The sequence below is a fragment of the Amyelois transitella genome, chromosome 27, assembly GCF_032362555.1.
Source record: "Amyelois transitella isolate CPQ chromosome 27, ilAmyTran1.1, whole genome shotgun sequence".
Lineage (NCBI taxonomy): Eukaryota > Metazoa > Arthropoda > Insecta > Lepidoptera > Pyralidae > Amyelois > Amyelois transitella.
The window spans coordinates 3198723-3224381 of NC_083530.1; the positions used below are offsets into that span (position 1 = coordinate 3198723).

At 34.9% G+C, this 25659-nt stretch overlaps 1 long non-coding RNA gene across 1 annotated transcript; it reads left to right on the forward strand.

The window, feature by feature from the left end:
* The first annotated feature begins 22380 nt into the window (after nucleotides 1–22380).
* Nucleotides 22381–24080, forward strand: LOC106140629 (uncharacterized). The gene is made up of 5 exons (XR_001228794.1): nucleotides 22381–22426; nucleotides 23074–23138; nucleotides 23304–23349; nucleotides 23607–23693; nucleotides 24014–24080. It is a non-coding gene; the product is annotated as an uncharacterized LOC106140629 (long non-coding RNA).
* Nucleotides 24081–25659: the final 1579 nt, after the last annotated feature.

Below are 25659 nucleotides of genomic sequence, written 5' to 3' on the forward strand. Positions count from 1 at the left end.
TATTATTTGATTATTTTACATGATATGAACGAGAATGAATACTGTTCACACTTCAAAACACGCTTGCTATTCAATGATTTCACAAACTTCCTGGTGAAATGGTTTCTGTTCTTCAATAGTTCATATCAAAGTGCTATTAACTATTTTTGGTTTCATACTACTTTGCCGCCCCTTACCCCTTACTTCTAGTTAATTTGCTAAAGGTTTCGGAAATACAAAAATTGGCGAGAAGCTTTAATATTTTTCCTTAAGTGGGTACTAATTTTAGATGTAATAAGAATTTTGTTAGCCTTTTACGGTGGGCTAAAAGGGTATTAATTTTCGGAAATATCGTCACACAAAAACGTGTTAAGTTTTCATTATTATGTTACGCAATTAACCCTTACTTTTTTCGTGTTGGTGATTAATTTACTTATTTAATTAAGGACGTAACGTTTGAAGGTCATTAATTAAGTTTTAATTATTTTGCACAATTTATAAATAATTTGTTGCTTTTTATTAATAATCTTTGGAAAAGCGCAACTGACGAAATTTTAATTACAACAGAAGAATAAAAAAATCCTCACAATATTTTCGCTAACCGTAAAATATCTTCCATATACAGAATCATAAAGGAACACACATTGAATTTCAAGAAGAGGTCAGGAAAGAAATAACGGCTCGAACCCCATAAACCTGGGTAAAGAGAGCCGCGTATATAACGCTAATAAACACCTAACTGCAAAATATTTTAGCCCCAAATAAAAGGCATTTAGGAGGAAATACGTTCGATTTCCTTTATTGCTCCCATAAAGGTGTTAGAGGTAGTGTATATAATAATAAATGGGGAGTTACAATTCTGTCGCCACTACCATTTACAAATTAAATCTCGAACGCGATTCGAAAGACGAAAAGATGAGTTTTTATGCTAAAAAAATTTTAGCCGAGTGCATATGGCCACTTAAAAGTGCAATAGTTGTACATACATATATAAACAAATAAAATATATTGTACCCAGGTCTCAAATTAATTTAATCTAAATAGATGGTGCACTCTTTACTCTTTACTTAATACAACTTCAAGAATGTAGCTAAAGACAAAGAATTTTGCCGATCTTTGGCAAACATAGTTTAAGAGAACACAAGACATCCTCAAAAGATTATTTTTTCGAAAATTTGCAATGATAGAAAAATTAATCGATTTCGCTTCTATCGTTCGATTTCTTTTTATATTTTATCGATGGGCCAGCATTCTGTTTGAATCTCAATTCTATCATCAAGCCAAAAAGCTGAACATGGTCTATCAGTCTTTTAAAAGCGTAGTGTTTTAGTTTTTTTTTTAATTTTCAAGTCAGTTAGCTCTCCTTACCGCGCAAAGGGATATATGTGTAACTAAATCGATTTGAAGCTTTGTTACGTCACAATAAAAAAAATAATAATATTCGATCTTGATCTAACTCAATGGTAGGGGCCGCCAACAATTTGTGAAAATAATGAATGGCAATAAAAGTATGTATTAAATCCTATTATAAATCACTAAGCCGATTATTATCATAACGTTATCACGGGTGTAAGAGGGTTAATATCATGTTTCTGTGTTTTTCTATTAAGAAGTTTTATAATACTAACATTCGACCGCGGCTCCACCCGCGTGAAAACGCCCAATAACGTATTCCCTACTCTTGGTCTTTCAGACTACTCAAGACTGTTAGCTCTGTACTCTGTACCTTAAGAGAAAAAACGTGATTTTATGTATATTGTATAGATACATACTTATAATCACGTGTATATCCCTTTCGGGGTAGACAGAGCCAACAGTCTTAAAAAAACTGAAAGGCCATGTTGATCTGTTCGGCTTAAGGTGGACTTGAGATTCAATAGATTTCTAGCTCATCGAATACAATAAGGGTTACAAGTTTATTAATCTTTCCCTTAGTCGACTTTAAAAGGTAGTTCTCAAATTGTTTATTGTTAAAAGCTTTTGCTTGTGCCGTGTGGTTCCCGGCACCAATACCAAAAAGAATAGGACCACTCCATTTCTTTCCCATGGATGTCGTAAAAGGCGACTAAGGGATAGGCTTACATACTTGTGATTCTTTTTTTAGGCGATGGGCTAGCAACCTGTCACTATTTGGATCTCAATTCCATCACTAAGCCGAGCAGCTGAATGCGGCCATTCAGTCTTTTCGGGACTATTGGCTTTGTCTACCCCGTAAGGGATATAGACGTGACTATATGTATGTATAAAAGCTTTTGTTTGTTTGTTTGTAATATCTTTACTATACTTAGGCCATTTCTTATATCTTATATACACCATCGTCTTTCCTTGTTGGCCTGGTAACGAAGAAAAAATTATCTTTCTGTGCAGATTGTAAAAGACAAATAAGGGAAAAGGCAAAGAAACATATGTTATTTTGTATCTACTTGGTATCGACAATATCACTTACATCTACCATAGTCTATGGTATGGTATGGTCATACTATGTGTGTATTAGCATTCAAATAAAGTTCAGTTCTTGTCTGTAACTCAAGCGTTTAATTTATATTACAATATCTGTCTACAATTTGGTTACTAACTCAGTCTACTATAAAATAAATGTTTTTTAAACTCACTTTCTATGAGGCTACAAAAATTACTTGATGCTTATTTTTATGGGAATAAGCCTTAAACTTTAGCGAGAACTATAAGTGAATTTAGTGAAATGACTGTATAATTACTCCAACCTTTTATCATCCCATAAATTTATCTAATGTGTTGCTATTATTAAAGAGCACGTTTTAAATAGCTATTATGATCGTAATACCCATTATGTAAGAGGAACATTGATATTCACGATCACCTAACGGGTAATCGTCGGTTAGTCTAAGAGCTTAGTTCTTGAAATAATTTTTTGTTTGTTAAGCACAAAATAGTTACAAACATGAAAATATTGCTACGTTAAAGAAATACAATAGAGAATCTATTTCTACAAGCGATTTAAAACTTCTATTGAAAATTACGCCGTCTCCGCCGGGCTTAGGTAGAGAAGATAGCTCTAAGGAATTCTTGTTGGGCGTCGCAGAAGATGATGCGAGCCAATGGATTGAAAATTAAAGACGTTGAAAATCGAACCAAGTGGAAAAAGAAGTCGTTAGGCCAACCAGGGCCTGTAACTTTACTATGGAGGGAAAATTGGACCATGTTAAGATTAGAGAGAGATACATAAAAACCTGTTTGATATACACTTGTATGTTTTAATATCTCGTGTTACGATGTCACGGAAAATCTTCAAAATTGCCAAAACGATTTCAATCAAAATTTCACATGTTTTTGTAATTTGGTGTTATTTATTTAAATTTTTTTCATTAACTAGTTGAACTACACACATTTTACACAATTACACAGATTTAAATATATTTATTTTTAAATTCTTTGATTAACGGTTATGAAATGAAAAATAAAATGCTTAAATTGTTTGATTTAATTGTAATCCGATAGATTAATATTATCCTGATTGCACTAGATTATGCACAAAAATCAATTCTAATATTATAATGACACAAATTGTTTAAAAAAAAAATATGAAATAAAAATCAAGTCTTCTTTTCTGTTATGATGTAAAAAATTGCGATAAAAAGCCTCATTCGAGTGTTCATAAAGTTTTAATGTAACAAAACGTAAAGCAAATGTACTCCTCGAAAAATTTTATTACCCGTGATACCTATAAAACTTTGGTCATAACACAAACTTTAACAAATGATTACCCGAAAAAACTGACCGGCCTCCCCGGCTATATGGCACGTAAAAGTACCGGTAATAATTGGTCTAAATTACCTTTACATAAATCATCTGAGTATATTTTAATGATTCATTAAACTCTTATAAACAAAATAGATTGTTCTAATTTAACAATGGCGTATGTTGGGCGTGTGTGAAACGTAATTTTTGTGGAATTCGAGTCCCGCTTTTGGTTTGATGAAAAAAGTGGCTTACGTTTAATTGAAATTATAATTACTTATTACAGATTATGAACTGGTGAATTCTTTTTATATTTTATCTCTTATTTTTGGTTACCTACTATATTTTTTGGATATTTTTTTTTATAAAATAAAGATAATTTCTAAAGAGATCTTACCGCAAAAATTGTTTAGCTGTAGTTAATTTTTGATTTTAAAAAATAATCCTTTAGTTTATAAGCTTATGCCTTAGTCGCCTTTTACGACATCAATGGGAAAGAGATGGAGTGCTCCTTCTTCTTTCTATTGGTGCCGGAAACGCAGCACGAAAAAAAAATTGTGATAAACAAAATTATATAAAATTATAACGGGTGATGTGATACTTTTTCAAACCAAACTGTTCTCTGAAACTTTTTTAGCTACGCATAGCTAAGTACATCCGGAAACCAATTTACAAAGGCAATCTTTTCAAAACAAATACAATTACTTATCCAAAGAACAATTTCGCCCTCATAAGATTATCCATATAAAGGAACCTCACTTTTTAATATGGCATACTCAATTTACTACATAACAAAGTTAAATTGAGGAAAATGGGGGAAAATATGTCGCTATATGACATTGACTTCAAATAAAAATGCGCTGGATAAATGACAAATTGTTCTTCTCGCGTCGAATTAAGTTGCAATCCCGTTGGGACGAAACCAGCGTTCTAATGTAAATTCGGTTAATACTTAATACATTTTTCTATTTTCATATACATACATACACAATAGTCACGTCTACATATCCCTTGCGATGTAGACAGAGCCAATAGTCTCGAAAAGCCTTCATGATGGAATTGAGATTCAAATAGGGATGTGTTGCTGGAAAAGGTTGCTAGACGGTCGTCTACAATAGGAATTTAAAATTTATAAGCCTTAGTCGCCTTTTACCACTTTTATCCATGGGAAATATTTGGAGTGGTTCTATTCTAAAGTTCCGAAAACCAGACTAAAAAGTGCGAAAGACTTTTTGTGTGTATGTTTGTCCGTCTTTCACATCAAAACCAGTGAACCGATTTGCATTAAATTTTTCAAACATAATGTACTGATACGGAGAAGGACATGGAATACTTTTATTGAAGGTAACTTTATTTAGCCTTAAAGCACTGCAGGAGGCCTAAATGCTAGAATTATTCTCTAAATCAAATCAAATCAAATCTTGTCAACCTCTAGAAATGTACGTGCATACAGTCATAAATGTATGTGCATACAGTCATAAGTAACGCCTTTTTGTTTTTTAGTACATTAATGGCGGTTAAGATACAAGTGCAAGGCTGAAGTCACAGTTCCGAAATCGGTAAGGCCTCGTACGGGTAATGGCCATTTATACAATTGATTATTCAAAAGATACAAGTGATTTATTTTCCAACATGAAATAGGGCATTTCATGTTGGAAAATAAATCACTTAATTATTTACATTTACTTTCAATACGATGTCAAAGATCCAACCTCTCTAAGAAACACATTTGTATGTCTATAAAGGGTATTTCAAAAAAAAAATTTGTATCTTTAGTCCAGGATACCAAATTCATACAGGTCAGTGCTTTACACGTACGAAAAGATTCCTGCCAAGTCGAAAGATTACAACTTGGGGATCTTGATTCGGTAATTTTTATACCGCATACCTTTTGGCCGTGGCTGGAATAAAATTTATTCTGTTAGATTAAACATCACCTCCCGAACCACTTTGCGTAAACGATGGGTGTTATAATGTTTAAGTGGACATCTTAATAAAGACGCCGTGTGGTTTCCGGCATTAAGAATAGAACCACTCCATATCTAAAATTGGATGTCTAAGAAAACTTGGTATTCTTCTTGTAAGCGAAGCAAACATTTAATCACGTCTATATCCCTTGCGGGTTAGACAGAGCAAACAGTTTCAAAAAACCCGAAAGGCCACTATCAGGTTTATGGCTTTCTGATAAAATTTAGATTACAGGTACAAATAGTTACAGGTTGCTAGCTCATCACCTAAAAGAAAAATCCCAAGTTTATCAGCCTATCACTTAGTCGCTTTTAACGACATCCATGGGAAAGATATAGAAAGAGGGCGAGAGAAAACCACTGCGGTCTTATTTTTTTTTTTGGTTATTTATTTTTATTCTATTGGTGTCGGGAACCACACGGCACTCGAAATATATCAAAATTAAATGTTACGATCGTTACTCTCAGCTGGTAATGTCATTAAAAAGAGACATCAAATATGGCGCGTATCGCCTAAATAACGAGGAATAAGTTGGAATGAGGGTAGCTTAACCCTACGGGGTGCTTTAGGGCAATCATTAAAACAGCCAAGTGCGAGTTGTGTTTTCATCTGAGGGTTCTAAATAGTGGTTTAACCAAGTTTTTTGAATTTACAAACAGTAAAGTATATTAAGTCTTGTATGTATTTATGCATTTTTTTTTGTAATGTATGTATTTTTTCAGTATGCATGTGCACTTTATCGCACCACCAACTTAAAGTTTTTTTCTGTTTGGTCAGCTGGTTGACTGGTGGAGAATGCCAAACGGCATTAAGTCCGCCTTTTGTACATTTTTGTTTTTGTGCAATAAAGTTTTAAATAAATGAATAAACATATTATAAAGATGAGGTACCTACGAGATAAAGACGTAATATTAACATTAATACATACAGTCACGTGTATATCCCTCGCGGGGTAGACAGAGCCAACAGTCAACAAAAGACTGAAAGGCCACATTTGGCTGTTTGGCTTAATGATAGAATTGAGATTCAAATAGTGACAGGTTGCTAGAAGAGGAATTCCAAGTATATAAGCCTATACCTAAGTCGCCTTTTACGACATTCATCATTTTATTTATCATAAGCAAAGCAAGTTTTGAAGCTCATCACTTAAAAATAAAGGAAAAGGCTTAAAAACTTGGAATTCTTCTTTTAGGCGACAGACTAGCAACCTGTCACTACTTGAATCTCAATTCTATCATTAAGCCAAACAGCTTTACGTGGCGTATCGGTCTTTTTAAGACTGTTGGCTCTGTCTACCCCGCAAGGGATATGGATGCGATTATATGTATATGTGTGTATGATAAATAAAATTAAATTTCAATAACAGCCAATAGTTTTCAAGATGACTTAATGTTGGAGTTGACAGTCAAATATTGACTAGTTGCTAGTTATTTGCTGGCTCATAGCGCTTTGATGAAAAATTTCAAGTTTAAATATAAATAAATATAAATATATACGGAACAAAATACACAGATTGAGTTAGCCTCGAAGTAAGTTCGAGACTTGTGTTACAAGATACTAACTCAACGATACTATATTTTATAATAAATATTTTATTATATAGAAAAACATCCAAGACCCAGGCCAATCAGAAAAAGTTATTTTCTCATCATGCCCTGGCCGGGATTCGAACCCGGGACCTCCGGTGTCACAGACAAGCGTACTACCGCTGCGCCACAGAGGCCGTTAGTAGTAATTTATCACCCTAGTCTTTGATTGACTTTTACAACGGGCATGGCAAGCGAAGCAGGTTAACATTATGAGTTTTCTTCCCTAACAAACTATCATGAAAGGCATGAAGACGTTTAGTTTAGATGTTTTTCTACAAATTCTACAAACGCTGGGCTTAGATATGAGTACCCGAAACCGACGAGCTTGCATGAAGAGAGTTATGAATGTGGATGAAGCGAAAGAAGTATGTAGGGATCGTTGCAAGTGGAAGGATGTCTCTGCCTACCCCTTCGAGAAAGAGGCGTGATTTATATATGTACTATAGCTACATACAGCTATAAGAGCTCATTCTAAGTCAGAGATTTAGCGTTGAATACATAAAATCATTGTCCAATTTGAAACTAAAAGCTAATTGATAAACTTCAGCAGTAATAGTCGATGAAATCTCAAACAAAAACTTTTAAAGCGTTTAAATAAAACTCCGCTCTGCCTTTTGTTTTGTTTGCCCTCAGAAAATTGTTATACAAAGGAGCGAGCGGGCGACACGTAAATTTTGAAAACAAAAGAAAATCTCTTGTTTAGTGTACTCTATTCTGAACGGACGGAATTGTTTTAGGTTTTTGTTTTATTTTTACATAACTGTCAACTGTGCCGTGTGGTTCCCGGCACCAATACAAAAAAGAATAGGACCACTCCATCTCTTTCCCATGGATGTCGTAAAAGGAGACTAAGGTGTAAGCTAATAAACTTTGGATCCTTTCTTTGAGGCGATGGGTTAGCAACATGTCACTATGAATCTCGATTTCATCGTTTTGTTTTTTCATCACATTCATAAACTAAACTTGTGTTGAATTCACCTGTTTACACTTACCCCGGGACGAACGGAACGAGATACAGTGGTCTTATTCTTAAGTTTCGGAAAGCACAAGGCAAAGGTTTCGGAGGAATGTGGAGTATGTACAAATAAAATGTCTACCGTAAGTGATTTTTACATTGGTGAAGTTTTATTTTGAATCTAAATTTTATTTCAAAAATTTAGATAAATAAACATAAGGAAATGTGTCTTTTACAACTCGCTACACACACACACACACATAACTAATTTTAGTTCCACTGGCAATCGCATCTGCATTTAGCGCCAAAATGGCGACTCGCAAATCGGCACAATAGTATAATGACATCAGCCAGTCCAGTGTGTAAATAAGTCGAGGTCAGTGCAAACGTGTAGACAGAGCCAACATTCGCGATGTAAAGGTGTAAACACACCAAATTAAAAGCACAAAATCAACCCAAACTTAATAAAATCGTTTAATTAATGAACCGTGGTTACTAACAAACGCTTGACCGCGAAAAGGGCTAAATAATTGAGGGCTGAAAAGATTAAAAACCACCCAAGCAAGGGTCCCTATAGAATGCAATTTAGGGTTAATTGTATTAATTATGCTGTTGATTACGTGTAAACAAACCCTTAGGGTGTTTATTTTTGCGAAGTTCTTTTTTTTTATTGATTTTGTTAAAGAACTAGCTGTTCCCGCGATTTTGTCCGCGTGGAATAGTTATTTTGGACATCATTGAAGCCCTCAAGGGTGAATAATTTTCCCCGATTTTTTTCAAAATATCAATTATTTTTTCGCTCCTAATAGTTGCAGCGTGATGTTATATAGCCTTAAGCCTTCCTCGATAAATGGTCTATTCAACACATTTTTTTTTCAATTCGAACCAGTAGTTCAAACAAACAAACAAACTCTTCAGCTTTATAATATTAGTATAGATGTAGTTACGCCCGCGTTAATGGCGTCCTCGGATTTCAGTCCATCATTTGAAAAAGGGAATGAATCGTCTAGAGGTATCAGCTCCGTACCCTCGATTAGTTTGGTTGAAGTAAAAACTAACCTTTATGAAAAATCGTAAACTTTATTATGAACTTGTTTAGCATATTTATATCATAAAGTAGACACCATGTGGCTTAAAGATAATGAGAATATGTATACATATAATAGAGAATATATTATATAAGATACTATACATACATACATAATATCACGCCTCTTTCCCGGCGGTACCCCGCCGCAGAGACTACCTCTTTCCACTTGCCACGATCTCTGCATACTTCCTTCGCTTCATCCACATTCATAAGTCTCTTCATGCAAGCTAGGCGGTTTCGGGTACTTTTGATCTGACCCTTTACCAGGACGTCCTTAATTTGATCAAGATACGTTCGTCTAGGTCTTCCCACTACGACCTTTCCCTCCACACTAAGATACTATTTCGATGAATAAACGATATAATTGCAGTAAGCTATGTAATCAATACTAGAATTGGCCTGCAGCTCCTCCCGCTTAAAAGGAAAATATATGCCGTGTGGTTCACAAAAAAGAATAGGACCACTCCATTTCTTTCCCATGGATGTCGTAAAAGGCGACTAAGAGATAGGCTTACAAACTTGGGATTCATTTTTAGGCGATGGGCTAGCAACCTGTCACTATTTGAATCTCAATTCTATCATTAAGCCAAATAGCTGAACGTGGTCAGTCTTTTCAAGACTGTTGGCTCTGTTTACCCCGCAAGGGACATAGACGTGGCCACATGTATGTATGTACTTAATGGTTTATAGCCTTTGGCAGAGAAAACAAACAAACTTGTAAACAAGTGTAATCTCCTCAAAAATATTCTGTAAAAAACTAGCCAAGTCACAATAGACTTCCTTGTTTTACTCTTAAAAATAATGATATCTAGACAAAGTTGCTTTTTATATATACCTAAACAGCTCCATTGAGACTTGGCTAGTTTTTACAGAATGTTTTTGGTGCGATATGTATTTTTATAAGCGACTCAACAACTACTGAGTATTAAAGCATAAGTATATAATATAATAACTACAAACATGCATACATATAAACACGTCTATAAATACACCCTTGCGGGGTAGACAGAGCCAACAGTCTTTAAAGGACTGATAGGCCACGTTCAACTATTTAGCTTTAAGATAGCATTGAGATTCAAATAGTGACAGGTTGCTACCCATCGCCTAAAAGAAGAATCCCAAGTTTATAAGCTACCCCTTAGTCGCCTTTTACGATATCCATGGGAGAGATGGAGTGGTCCTATTCTTTTATATTGGTGGCGGGAACCACATGGCCAATGTTAATATAATAACTATGTAATATAATAGATATGTTATGGTATGACACGCAGTAAATGAAGGCGTCGGGCCGATTCGAGATATCTGCCAAAGTAATAGGATTATATCGAAACATAATAATGAACTGATTTTCCTCGGAAAGAATCAAGACAAGGAGCAACGAAAGAATTGACAAGGCAAATAATATATACTTACATACATAAAATCACGCCTCTTTCCCGGAGATAGGCAGAGACTACCTCTTTCCACTTGCCCCTTCTACTTGCTTCCTTCGCTTCATCCACATTCATAACTCTCTTCATGCAAGCTCGGTGGCAAAAATCCATACATATAATAAAGTAGTAACCGACCGATGTCTATAATTGGCTAAAAATCGATATGAGGGATCTGATAGGATCAACAGAACTCAAAAATGTGATTTTTTATATTCTCTGTCTGTCGATGTGTCTGTATGTTTTAACTCGCATCACGCGAAGACTATTACTCTGGTTTTAATGTGGTTTTCTTAAATATAATAAGCTTGATCCAACTTAAAAAACTGGTATACAAATGCTTTTGATGTTCTTAGTCATTAGGCCTCAAAACGCTAAAAACGCCAGGATAATTACGATTGTTATCTAATTTAGGGTACATATGGCAGCCATTTTTTAAAGTGAGTATATTCTGCCGAGGCAACACTAGAAAATATACCGTATCCATATTTTAATAATTGTAGGGTACACAAAAAATATTGTCTCGGATGGACTTGGTTTGTCGCTTCATTCATCACGTCGCCATATTGCGACAAATGAACGACCATTAATCTGCCGATTTGCTCCATAATCTCTACGGAGGATCTAACACATACATAGAAAATACGAGTAATCTTAAGAATGTTTTTATTTTATGTACATATTTATTCAATAACAGTGTGACAAAGTGCCGTGTGATTCCCGGCAACAATAAAAAAGAATAGGACCACTTTATCTCTTTCTCATGGATATCGTAAAAGGCGACTAAGGCAAAGGCTTATACCTGAAATTCTTGTTTTAGGCGATGGGGTAGCAACCTGTCACTATTTAAATCTCAATCTATCATTAAATCTTTTCAAGACTGTTGGCTCTGTCTACTTCGCACACTGATATAGACGCGATTATATGTATGTATGTATGCAGTGTGACAAAAGTCTAATAATTTGGTTTGAAGGCACACTATATATTAATATTATATTTTTTTTGTTACTATTTTTCATAGCGTATTCCCTTTTAATCAAAGCATGCATACCTACTTATTAATACTCTTTTAAATAAAACAAAATTAACGTTACAAAACATTGAGTTTAGATATCATCAATTTTTTTTTTAAATTCAATAACTTCAAGCCGCTGTATCCGAATTTCATCTAGACACAGGCGCGCATATATCAGTAATTGCGAACCCACAACAAACATGCAAACTGACCCGTTCGATATCCTATCGCAGGCCTCCAACTAAAACAGACATTAGTCGACGAAAACTACACGTATTTCATACGACGCGGTCATAAATCGTTTGAAATCATCCCTTGTTTATTTCTATGCAAATTTGTCTTTGTTATCTGGTTTGAACAATGATTCTCTCGGCTGCCGTTTGAGTTTCGAGCTAATTGCAATGTCGTAAGACGGATTCTACATTGACGTAGAGTTATTAGGTATTTTCTATGTTCATTGCTCATTTTCGGAGTTTATATCAAATTGTTGAAATGGAAATATGTTTAATGGATACAAAGAGAATAGTCAATGTTAAGAGCATAAGTTAGGTCTATGCTCATTGGCACGAGTTTATACTGAATACTACGTAGTTATAGAACACTAAATCTTAATAATCAAATTAAGGACGTCCTGGTAAAGGGTCAGGTCAAAAGTACTCGAAACCGCCGAGCTTGCATGAAGAGAGTTATGAATGTGGATGAAGCGAAGGAAGTATGCAGAGATCGTGGCAAGTGGAAAGAGGTAGTCTCTGCCTACCCCTCCGGGAAAGAGGCGTGATTTTCTTGTATGTATAGAACACTGTCGAGGACAGTCGCTTTCTATAAGTCCATATCAAAAAATAGGAAAATGGTATCAATTTATTCATCATGCTTATGGACCAAGAGTTCGCTTGGTGATATTTCTCTCACTGTTTGTAGGTCACTTGCTGTCTGGTCTTCGCCTTCCTCAGGTTTTAAGCCGTTAAGCAGGTAACATTAAGTACTTCGGCATACTAATTTTACTTCTATACAAATTACTTGTATCTTAATCTTCCATACAAAATGTTACAAAAATTATGTTTTTTTTTTATTTTTAACGAATAAACTGAAATACAACGAGACAGATTTTGGAAAAATTAACTACACGTCAGGAATACGAATTTCAAGAGCAATATTTTTTTATTATTATTTAATCAATTCTTACAATACCTTTTATAAGGATAATGACAACTTATCTAAGGGCGGATATTGCGAATCAGCGAATAAGCCCCAGGCTCATCGTATAAAGTATAAGTTACTGTAAAATAATTCCGCTCAAACTCTGTAAATTTCATCTCGAATCATTTCAGATGCATGCACTGACAAACAGAGAAGAGTTTAACTCATAATCTCTTCTTAAAACAATGTTCACGTGCTAAGAGGAGATAAGCTTAATGTATTTACGTTATACATACATGCATAAAATCATTTCTCTTTCCTGGAGAGGTTCTCAGAGACTATATCATTCCACTAGCGACGATCTCTGCATACTTCTTTCGCTTCATTTACATAAATAAATAAAATAAATAAATAAATATATACGGGACAAATTACACTGATTGAGTTAGCCTCGAAGTAAGTTCGAAACTTGTGTTACGAGATACTAACTCAACGATACTATATTTTATAATAAATACTTATATAGATAAACATCCAAGACCCAGGCCAATCAGAAAAAGTTCTTTTCTCATCATGCCCTGACCGGGATTCGAACCCGGGACCTCCGGTGTCACAGACAAGCATACTACCGCTGAGCCACAGAGGCCATCAAACATTCATATAACTCATACTCCTACTGTCAAAGTCATACAAGCTCGGCGGTTTCGGGTACTCTTAATCGGACCTTTTGCTAAGACGTCCTTATTTTAATCAAGATACGTTCGTCTAGGCCTTCCCGCTCCTACCTTTTCATTCACACTCTTTTTATATATAAATATGAAATACGTATGGATATTTTCACAATTAAATCTTCTACTACTTAAGCATTAAAAAAGACATTTATAAAACTAGCTTTTAACCGCAGCTTGGCCCGCGCAAATTTAGCGCCACCTCCAAAATAATACATGATTTTCGCAAATTACACGGGATTTTCAGTTTTTACCAGGTTGAAAAGTACCCTATGTCCTTCTTCAGACTCCAGCGACTCCCGTCAGACCTCCACAACCTTTGCAGGGGAATCTAACACGTATTGGATCAAGATTACTATGTTCATTATATGACGCAATGCAGTATCATATTACCACCTCGATTACTATATTAACATAAACTATATCAATCCTATACGTCATTTACATACAGTATCAGGAAGTAACATGCTTTTTGTGCATTATCTTTAAACTTTAATATTGTATAACTTTCTAGGCACATTTCCTCATCTGTAAAGTAAATCTTTGGATTTTTTAACCAGCATTAATTCTCCCAAAGCTTGGATATCTCGGGCTCCTCTCCAGAGAGGTGAAGTTAAGAAGTTACTACCAGGACCATAGCCAGGAGGAAGAAGAATGACTATTGGCTGTTATCAACCTCATGGACTGAAGATATGTATGACGTGTACATATACATCAGACCTTTTTCCCGAACGAACCGAACTCTCAATACATTCTTTTGCTTCATCCATATTCCTCAATATTTCCATAATCATCTCTCTTATAGCCAATTAATCACTGGACTTGAAGAAATTAGAAGACACGGTAAAAGTGGAACAGGACCGGCCTCGTCGAACTTTCAAGGACCAAATTTGGAATGTCTTGTAAAAGGGAGATGTTAGGAGTACCCGTAATCGCCGAATCTAATATATTTATACGAGCAATTCTTGTATATATATAATCAGGATCTCGGAAACGGCTCCAAACGATTTTCATGAAAGTTACAGATTAGGGGCTTTTCGGCTCATGGAATCGATTTATCAAGGTCTAAGGTTCGAGAAAAGCTCGATTCCTAAGATATATAAACATTTTAAAAACCGCGTTTTAAGAAATTATATCAGCGCCATCTCTGGTAGACCGAGCAAAGCTCGGTCAACCGGGTGCTATGTATGAAAAGAGTAATGAGTGTAGACTAAACGGGAGAGGTCTGTAAGGATCGTAGCAAGTAGAATTCCATAGTATCTGCCTACTCCAATGGGAAAAAGGAGTGATGATATGTACCTACGTATGTGAAAATTTCACTTAAATGTATCATTGAAGAAAAAGAATAGTCGTAATTCTTTCAAAAAATTTGTACGAAAAAGCAAAAAAAAGACACCACGTTCTTTCTTCTTCATGACAAATGAAGCTTTTATAGGATATAAAAGAGCTTTTTAGACAACGGCCGAGATCAAACGGTAAAAGCCTTATTCTTGTTATTTTCACACAATTTACTCTAAACTAGGTCAATTAAAAAAGATTTTAAGAGTATCTACTGAAGATTACCCGAAAAAGACAAAAAAGCGGTATTGTAATGATTTATGTGTTGTTTCTGGCACTCTGGAATAATAAAATATATATAAATAAATATAATAATAAATATATACGGGACAAACTACACAGATTGAGTTAGCCTCGAAATTAGTTCGAGACTTGTGTTACGAGATACTAACTCAACAATACTATTCTTTATAATAAATCCTAATATACTCGTAGATAAACATCCAAGACCCAATCAGTGAAAGTTCCGTTTCTCATCACGCCTGGCCGGGATTCGAACCCGGACCTCTGGTGTCGCAGACAAACGTACTACCGTTGCGCCGCAGAGGCCGAATACGGAATTAAATTGCCGGGAACCACACGGCACAATGAATGTATTACATGAATATTGTATATGTGTGGTACATTTGCGTTTTGTTAAGATAAGCATCTACACGTGCCATCCGCCATCCTGTTTTATCGACCTCACAATACAACCCTTGATTTTTATGCATACAAAGATTTCCATTTAAATTGGAAAATGGCGGACACTCGATGCGTGATAGATAACAAATGACCACTAACGGATTACAAGCGAATATTACATCTGTTGTGCGAGAAGTAAGGTTTAGATTTAAACGTATTGTAGTATTGACCGGTTACGCTTAATACTAGTTGCGTTTTGTGGCGTCTCTTTGGATAAATAATTGTTGGAGATATAACAAAGATATTATCTAGTTCCTTTATTGTTTGCCGGTTGACTGGAAGTAATCCCTTCATGGGAGAAGTCCGCCATTGCAAGTGATTTATTTCTTTTATAACTATGTATTCTTGTAACTGTGTAAATTTCTGCGCAATAAACAAACAAACAAACAAAGATTGAGCCCCAAAGTTAATACGAGGCCAGCAGCCATTGAAATCAAGAAGAATTGTAACTTTGTTTTCTTTTTCATTAAAAATTTAATTTTTACACAAACCTCTAATTCTTCATTTCACTATTTGAATCTCAATTCTATTATTAAGCCAAACAGCTGATCGTGGCCTTTTAGTTTTTCAAGACTGTTGGCTCTGTCTACCCCGCCAGAGATAAAGATGTGACTATATGTATGTATGTATCTCTCATTCTCTTCCTCCTCTCAAATAACAAAAGAATAGCTATCATAGAAAGTTCTCAACTATGATATATTGTTATATAAATCAATTTCCTTCTACGTGCTTGTAGTCATACAAGACTGTACTAAGAAAAACATAACACTAATACAAATTACTCAGTGACAATAGTAAATCATAAGATAATAGTAATAAGGTATAAAATCCCATGACAAAATCACATGGTTTCCAAAAAAGGTCCTCTTAATAGGGAGGACTTTCCGCAAAGCTTTTGTGATAAGATATAAAATAGTGTTTGTGGTAGTGACGTTAAACGAAACCTATCGATATCGATATCTTATAGAGAAATTAGCTGTAACAAAGTCTGAAACCATTAAGCACTTTCACCGGTAATTTTTATTTCACCTAACTTATGCACTAAAACTATCAAATTCGTCTTAACTCTTAATCGGGCCTCTCGTGAATTAACGCGTAACTTATCCTCACTTTGCTTGTTGAAAAGGTACTAACAAGTAATTCATTCCCATAATCTATTTCACTACATATTTAAAAACAAAATCACTTATTATTTATATAACGTTAAGACACAGGTTAAAATTAAACGACCGCCGAAAAGTATGATCATATCATAATAAACCTAGTACCTGACAAAAAACAATTATTTTCCTCGCTAACAGACCACTTACTTGTCACTTGCTTGCGCTAAAACATTCATCGACATATTTCATCGACTTGCCCCTTCCCTAGCACTCGGCCCTAATTTAAGTGATTTTGACAGGAAAATATTGCCATCTTGGGATGATTCGCTAATCTTCGTTTATGACCAACTTTACGACAAAGTTTCATGTCTAGTTTTGACGTATGTGTATATTAAGCTTTAGGGGACTTTGGAAAGGGTTTTTATGATACTCATGGCAGGGCTATGTCGCTTCGGGGAGACGTTAAAATTTAATCTTAGTATGTGGTGTTCATTTTTTGGTACTCTTCTAAGGTTAGAATGTAACGTGGTAAGTTTTAAGCAAAAAATACAACCATACTTCTAAACTAATATAATAATTGGTATATTGTGTCTTTCTGTTGCAAAAGAAAGCATTCTTTCATGTTACTTGAAGTAATTGCGATAAAATCAAATGAATGTTTTATTCAGATAATATAGGCCTTTGCAGGCTTAAACACGTTATTTTACATTTCAATAAATTAAATTTGGTGCCGTGCCCGTGTGGTTCCCGATACCAATGGAATAAAGAATAGGAGCGCTCCATCTCTTTCCCATGGATGTCAGTAAAGGCGACTAAGGGATAGGCTTATGAACTTGGGATTCTTCTTAAGCCGAACAGTTAAACATGGCATATCAGTCTTTTAAAGACTGTTGGCTCTGTCTACCCCGCAAAGGATATAGACGTGATCATATGTTTGTATATGAATCTCAATTCTATCATTTAGTCAAACAGCTTAACGTGGCCTATTAGTCTTTTCAAGATTGTTGGCTCTGTCTACCCCGTAAGGACATGATTATATGTATGAATATAAATTAAAGTCCACCGCTGTGGAGAGGAACCTGGGGTATTTCTTTGACCATGGATTGGGATCCTGGATTGAGAGAGTCAGGTTTTTACACGAAGCGACTCCCATTTAACCTTCGTAACCCTTGAGGGGACCCTAACCCGTATTGGATCATATGGTTAAACATACAGTTGCGCAAATGAGCAGGTTTCCTCACGATGTTTTTCCTCACCATAAGAGCATCGATTTGTTATCAAACTAATGTACATAACTTCGAAAATAGTCATTGATACAGAGTCGCGGTAGGATTCGAACCGGTGCCTTTATGCTCAATCGCTTTTCAACCAGGCACCTTACCAATTCGACCACCCACGCTTTGAACCCTAACTACTTAGTCAGACGTTTATAAATGGAACCCAAACTATTAAAATAAACTGTTGGTTGCATTATTCTAAAACATTCATCGTTCACCCGGCTATAAATCCGGTAGAAACCGGTCTTATCCGGATCTCGGCGGCGTTAACCGGCTCCTGTCCGGCTTATATCGGGCTACAGGTGGCCCCTTTCCCTTTCTCCCTTGCTCTATTTTATATTATACATTGTTTATGGTCTATGACTTTCAATTTATCTATTTATCATGGGTTCTTCTCAGTAAAGGTGAAACTGAGAAGATGATTAGAAAATACTTACGCATAACACGTCTTTACCCGGTATGGCGTAAACAGAGCCAACCGTCTTGAAAAGACTGAAATGCCATGTTCAGCTGTGTGATTTAATGATCAACCTAGTCTTTCAGTATTTTCAAGATATGGCTATTTCTACCCCGCAAGGAATATAGACGTGACTATAAATGTTTGTATAATTTTAAAGTTCAGAATTATAGATAGTTAGCTAGCCCATTCATTGCCTTAAAGAAAAAATCCAAGTTCATGAAACCTATTTTATCTTTTCTTCATACTAATTTCCTGTTTTTCATTTACTCTAACATGCCAGCTGTAAAAATCCTACTACTCGAAATATTATAAATGCGAAAGTTTGTGAGTATGTTAGTATGGATGTTTGTTACTCTTTCACGTAAAAAAACCACTGAACCGATTACGATGAAGTTTGGAATGTAGGTAGCTGAAGACCCAGAATAACATTTAGGCTACTTTATCCCGGATTTCCCGCGGGATTGATTCCACGCTGACGAAGTCGCGGGCGGCCTCTTGTAAATTATATACCATAAAGGTATAAAAGAGTTATTTTGCCACACGCTTCGTAATTAATTTTCAAAGGTTATTAATATAGCAAATCTTAATTAAATCCTGTTGTTGGGGTTAACAAAACGTTAGGTTCTATCAAGTTAATGCTTAACTTAGGTTGTTTTGTATAGCAGTTAATTACTTTAAGCCATTTGTAAGTCTTCATTAGTTGAAAACCTACTTGTGAAAAAAAAAATTAAGTATTAACAATATAAATTAAATTATGCATAATTATTTCTAATTAAATCTTAGGGGTCAGATTAGAGTCGCTTATTGTATACTGGTCTTGCCAACTCTTAAATTGATTAAAAAAAGGCGGACCACGGTCTCTAAAATTTTGGTCGATAACTAATCAAATAAAAATGCAAAGGTGAAAATTTTTTGGTTTGATTTGATTTTGATTTTGGTTTTAGTAGCAAAGAGAGATAAGTAGTGCCAGCTGCTTTTATTCCCGTGCAGAATTTTAAAAGTCAATCAAGGAAATTATTATAAACTTGGTATTCTCCTTTTAGGCGACGGGCTTGCAACCTGTCACTATCTGAATCTCAATTCTATCACTATACCATCCAGCCGAACGAGTTTTATCATCATTATTGGCTCAGTCTACCTCGTAAGGGATAAACACGAGATATTCGTGTGAAATTTCGCTTTTATTAGCTTCGAAAGTATACAACAAAGAAATACGTTTTCATTTGAAAAGATAAAAGAGAGTTGCAAGTTGCGGAAACTTTCTTAATAGGCTAATCTTGGAAGAAACAAATGCTTCTAAGGACGGCGCCTTTTCAGAAGTTGCCCCTTAAATAAGGGTCGATTGGTTGAATTTATTACTTTGTGAGTTAACTCTGGTGTTTATGTACTTTTAACGCGGGAAGCAGTGTAATGTATTAAATAGTTATGTCTTTGTTTATTGAGTTTGATTCTCAATAAAAAAGGGCTAAGTGTATGCCTAAATTACGTTAGGTTCCGTATCCATTATATTTTCATTAATTTAATCCCATTTCTCAAATGAAAATTGTTACTTACAGAATATTTTTGTTTAATGTTCTTCTGTCATCCTTCTCACTTCTAAAATGTAGTAAAAAATTAGGTACCAGTAAACTAATTTTTTACTACATAAATTTAGAAGTGAGAAGGAAGGACCTTTTACTACTTAAGAAGCGACTATACATATATATTTGGCAAATGTCATGACATTTTCAAATGCCGTGAAACAAAGTTCTTAAAAAAGTTATCTTACCCGATTTATATACATTTTATGTACTATAGGTACCTTATTCTTTTTTTAAACAATTTAGCATTGGTTCATTGCATAACTTCCTAATATTTTTTTTTATTGAAATGTTCATATAATCTTCGAGTAAGTAGCTGTAACATACGGACAACATGATGTAATTATAAGCTTTCTGTTTTTTTTTTTCCTAACGAAATTATAAACTTACTGTCACTTGCCTACGGAACCCTAAGAGTACTTCAGCCACAGATCTTTTTTCACTAAATAGACAGTACAAAGCGATTTACGTTGACACTTCTATCCGCATATTAATTACCCTACCTTTAACACCCATATGTAATCTTACACTGCCTCTTGATCGATTTTCGAGATATTTTAAATCGATAAGAACCATTTCTGTTCACGCCACCTGAATCGTTTATCGATACCGCATTAATCTCACTCGATATGTAATCGATAAAGCCCATTCAATTTGTTAAACTGATTTTTGTTTAATCTCTGTTTTGGTAATATGTTAAGTGATTTTTAAATCTTTTAGATTACAGAGCTATAAAAAAAGCTACGATTTTTAAATTCTATGTCTCAAATCTGGATTAGATAAAAAGATATAGATAGACTCTTTATTGCACTATAAGAAAAAGAAAAACAAAAAAAAAAACACAGATAATGAGGTACAAAGGCGGACCTCAGGATTAAGTTATGTTTTTTCTTATAATAAATACTTGCACCCGAAGTTAATATAATATTCCCTTTTTTTTTCTAAAAAAAAGGAACCATTCTATATTTGTAGAAAACCTTATCAAAATCATATGGAAAATAACGTGATGAATTTAATTGGAATAGAAACAGCTACTAATTAAAATTTTGCATAATTTATTTTCACTGCAAACAAGAAGATAGTCAAGGAAAACCTTTTTGACAGCCGTAACGTTAAGGTTCATTACTTTTAAATCATTTCAGCGACATTAAAATGATGTAACAAATACCAAATTTGACAGAAGCCATTAACTATGCCAGAGTAAATAGTCACCTAAATAAATTAATTCACATCTGGGCCACGTCATTGTAACAAAAACCTGTCCACTTTAATGCGGAAAGTACCGATTTTTAATTACCGTATTAAAAATCAAGAGAAAGGCTTATAAACTTGTGATTCCTCTTTTAGGCGCTGGGCTAAAAGAAGTAAGGCTATTAAGCCGTACAGCTGAACGTGGCCTTCAGTTTTATTAAGGCTCTGTCAAATCCGCAAGGGTTGTAGACGTAATCTTATGTAAGTATGTATATTATGACCCCTGAAGCAATATAAAGGTAATAAGGTCAGTATTTACAATACAGTCCTATATTGACACTGTCCTATATTGACACGATGATGTATTATTATGTACCTGGAAAGAAGCCTAGGAAACTCAAAGTGATATAATTGAACCACGTAATAAATATGACTTTCGCCTTAATGTTGACAAAGTCTATAGTCACCCTTTAAGTATATTGACATATCACTAAAGTACTTACAATTTATATAATGGACTATGGAGGGGATAAGACAGATGTTAAATTAGCATTAAATTAAATGATAAAATTTTATGTCAAATATTTCTTAAATAAGCTATTTTTATACACTTACAGAATAAGTGTTATACACTTTCAGAATAAGTATATAACAGTAGTGTGAGTAGAATAACTTAGCTTTGGAATAAAATTAAGTGTATTATTATATCAATATCATCATAGCCTATCCACGGATAACGTTAATGGCGACTAAGAGAATACGTACTTCATCTAGTGCAAGCTTCTTTACTCGTTTGGTTGCAAAGAAAAACATAGTGTGTGGCAACTGCTTCTCTTCCCGAGTGGTCTGTTAAAGTCAATCAAGGGAAAGGCTTACAAACTGGGCTTTCTTCATTTAGGCGATGGGCTAGTTACCCGTCACTATCTGAATCTCAATTCCATTACTAAGCCATTAATTCATTAAAATCCTTACGATAAACAAAATCGGCGATTTTGATAGAAAAATAAAATATAATTTTACTCTTACAAAAACCTGTGGTTATAAACTCTGCCTTAATATTTCGGATATTTGACCAACTGTTCAAATATATATAAGTAGGTAAACGATGTTTATTTAAATTTTATGATTGAAAATTTTATACGAAATACTATTTTTCATTCGGTTATAGTGCCGTAAGCACGCTAAGTAAGTTTTTTTTATATTAAATTCGTGGTTAAGTAGAATTGATTATTTTTATTTTGAAGTGATACCCGTAAAAGAAACGACTTAAAGAATAAGCATCTGGTACAACAATTATCAAGTTAGGTTAGCTCAGGTTGTAAAATTTACGGAGGTCTGATGGGAGTCGCTTTGTGTCAAACCCCAAAGATCAGAGGATCCCCACCCCAGGATCGTGGTTAAAAGGTGCACCCTGGGCTCCTCTCCAAGAGGTGAGGAAGTAACCGGAATTTTGGTCAAGAGGAAGAGTGAGATTCCACTGCATTCATTTTTAGTTGTGAAAAATATAACCGCCTGTATTTTGTGACATTTATTTTTGTTTAATAAGCAAATATAAAAGGCGAGTGAAAATAGCAATGATAAAAGAGGAATGAGATGAACGTACCTTGATAAAAATCAGGAAATTCTAGAGAAAGTTTGTTTGAAGGGATTGACGAATGTGGATGTAGCAAATAAGTATGCAGGAAGCGTGGCAAGTAGGAATATGTTCAAGTATTGTATTTCCTACTTTGGAGGAATAACATCAAAATCCTGTCGTTATGAAACTTATTATTTTTTTACGATATTATTTAATGTAATAACGTTATTTTTTTATTGTTTATTTTTGTTCCCAGATTTCCAAAAGAGGTTAAAATAAAACATCGTCAACATGAAATTTCTTGCTTTAGTATTTTTGTTGGTAAGTATCTACTATACAGATTTTTTATGTTGCATGAATTTAGTTTATTTATCAATAGTTCTATTCTACCAAAACAACAGTTAGTTAATTGAAAAAATAAATTAATGCTGGCCATTTATCGAATTTATTTTTCTTTTTTCACATTTAATTAATTATTATTTTCAGGCAACATTACTTTATATGTGCTACGCAGCCGGTTTCGGAAACGATGGTAAGTAACACGTTATGTACCTACATTAGTTTAAATACTAACCGTTGCTCTTACGGTGAGGAAAAACATCGTGGAAAATCCATATTGGATCATGGTGAAAGCTCCACCAAATGAATATTCCTATTTCCTTTGTCGCCTTTAACGACATCCTAGGGAATGAAATGGAGTGGTACTTTTTTTAAGGGACTGTGAATCAAACTGTTAATTCCCTAGCTAGATACCATCTGAAATATTTAATCTGTGATTTACAATTCCAGCTACCGCTAACTTCTGTCCTAATACTCCAGAGGAGCTTGCCAAGATTGACTTTACCCAGTACAGAGTCATAAGGCGACCTGGAGAATGTAAGTATTATATTTATTTAAATCTTTTCCGCGTAGTTCCCGGTACATGAGAATGGGACGATTCCATATCTTCCCATGGATTTCGTAAAAGGAGAATGAGGAAAAGGCTAATAAACTTGAGATTCTTCTTTAAGGCGATAGACTTGCAATCTGTCACTATTTGAATCTCAATTCCATCTAAGCCATACAGCTGAATAGGCCCTTCAGTCTTTGCGAGGGATGTGATTCATGTCAAGGGATGAATACGTGATTATATGTATGTATGACACTAGTACGTACTATCATATTATGGCATAATATTTATCTTTATCTTTTTGCAGCAAAAGAAGATTTCGCCGAACGTTGCAAGCCTTTGATCTATTGAAATAAATAAAATTCGACACTATAGTACAGTTTTTTTTATTATACTTACCTAATTCCATTCTGGTCGGAGAGCGGGGCAAATGTTTCAGCTTTTTAATAATAAAGGAAAAAGATCTACAACGATATATGAATATGTATTAGATAGATAGATAATTCATTTATTTGATTTTCTACACACAATTTACAATTTCATATGGAATACAAATTAATTAGGGTGTGAGTTGCAGCAATACAAAAAGGTCACAACTCAACGAATTTATTGCTATAGAGCAATACGCTGATTTTCTATTTTTATATTTATTACGCTATATGTATTGCGGTGACGCCGTGGGAACTATGAAGACAACATTGTCGAAAATCCGCTAACACCATCCCCTATATCTAATCCACAGAAATGAATGTAGTCTGTATGCCTTTTAAAGTCTCTATGGTGCAGCGGCAGTTCGCTTGTCCGTCCATGATACCGCTTGTGGGATTCGAACTTAGGTACTTCAAGGCTAGTAATACGTATACCCTGAAAAAAAAAAACTTGTCATAAAATTTTACCTTCAATAAGCACCCATGTAACTTAAAATTGACAGATATTATTACGTACTTTCACAAGTGATGTGATCTGATCATCGATCTCTTACCTTCGTCAAAGGATTGAGTCATGGCGAGTCTTATTGTGAAATGGGCTAATGTTACCTATACTAACCCTTTTAATAAACCTACATTATGGACTATGGTTTTTGGGCTATGGGCTTACAACCTGTCACTACGTGTATTCGAATCTCAATTACATCACTCATCCGAACGTTCTTAAAAGACTGTAGGATCTGTCTACGTATAGGATGAAGACGTTGATAACTGTATGTATGAAGGTAATATTTTTCATCATTTCAGCAGTAGGACATCCAATACTGAACATGGCCTATGTTCTCCTCCCTATCCCTCAATGACTTCCAACTCGCTGGAGGTGACCTGGTGACCTGCAGCTAACTCTTTCTCGCAGACTTCACCAGATTATCAGTCCACCTCGCGGGAGAACGTCCTACGCTGCGCTTTTCGGTACGTCGTCTCCACTTAAGGACTTTTTGGCCTCATCGACCATCAGCCCTTCGATAAATGTGGAGCTGGTCAAGCAGCTCGGGAACTTAAGTGGCACCATTTGGTCTCGCGGAGGAGGTTGTCCTCGGGCGAGTCTCAGTGCACGATAAGGCTGTCATGTTGCTTTGCAGTCGTCGGAAGGGCTCTAGAAGAGTGAACTGTGTTTTTAAACCTCTTTAAAAACAGAGTTCACTTTTCAAACTATTCCTATTCCCACCCTTGAAATTCCTATTGAGTCACTCCATCGAATAAATGAGTTGTAAATCAGCGATCTCCACATCCGTCTAGAAACGCGGGGCGTTTGTTTTCTGCGATCGTTCGGAAAATCTATCTGGCGATAAAATTGAGTGCGGTTTGACCCTTCTAGTTGCCATTGACGGACCCTTACTATCGGAAAATGGAAATTTCCGAAGCAATAAAAATAATGTACGATCACAAACATGGTATTATACCATAATATAATAATTATACAAATGTTAAGTATTGCTTGCTAGTCATGAGTATTTAGTTCGTG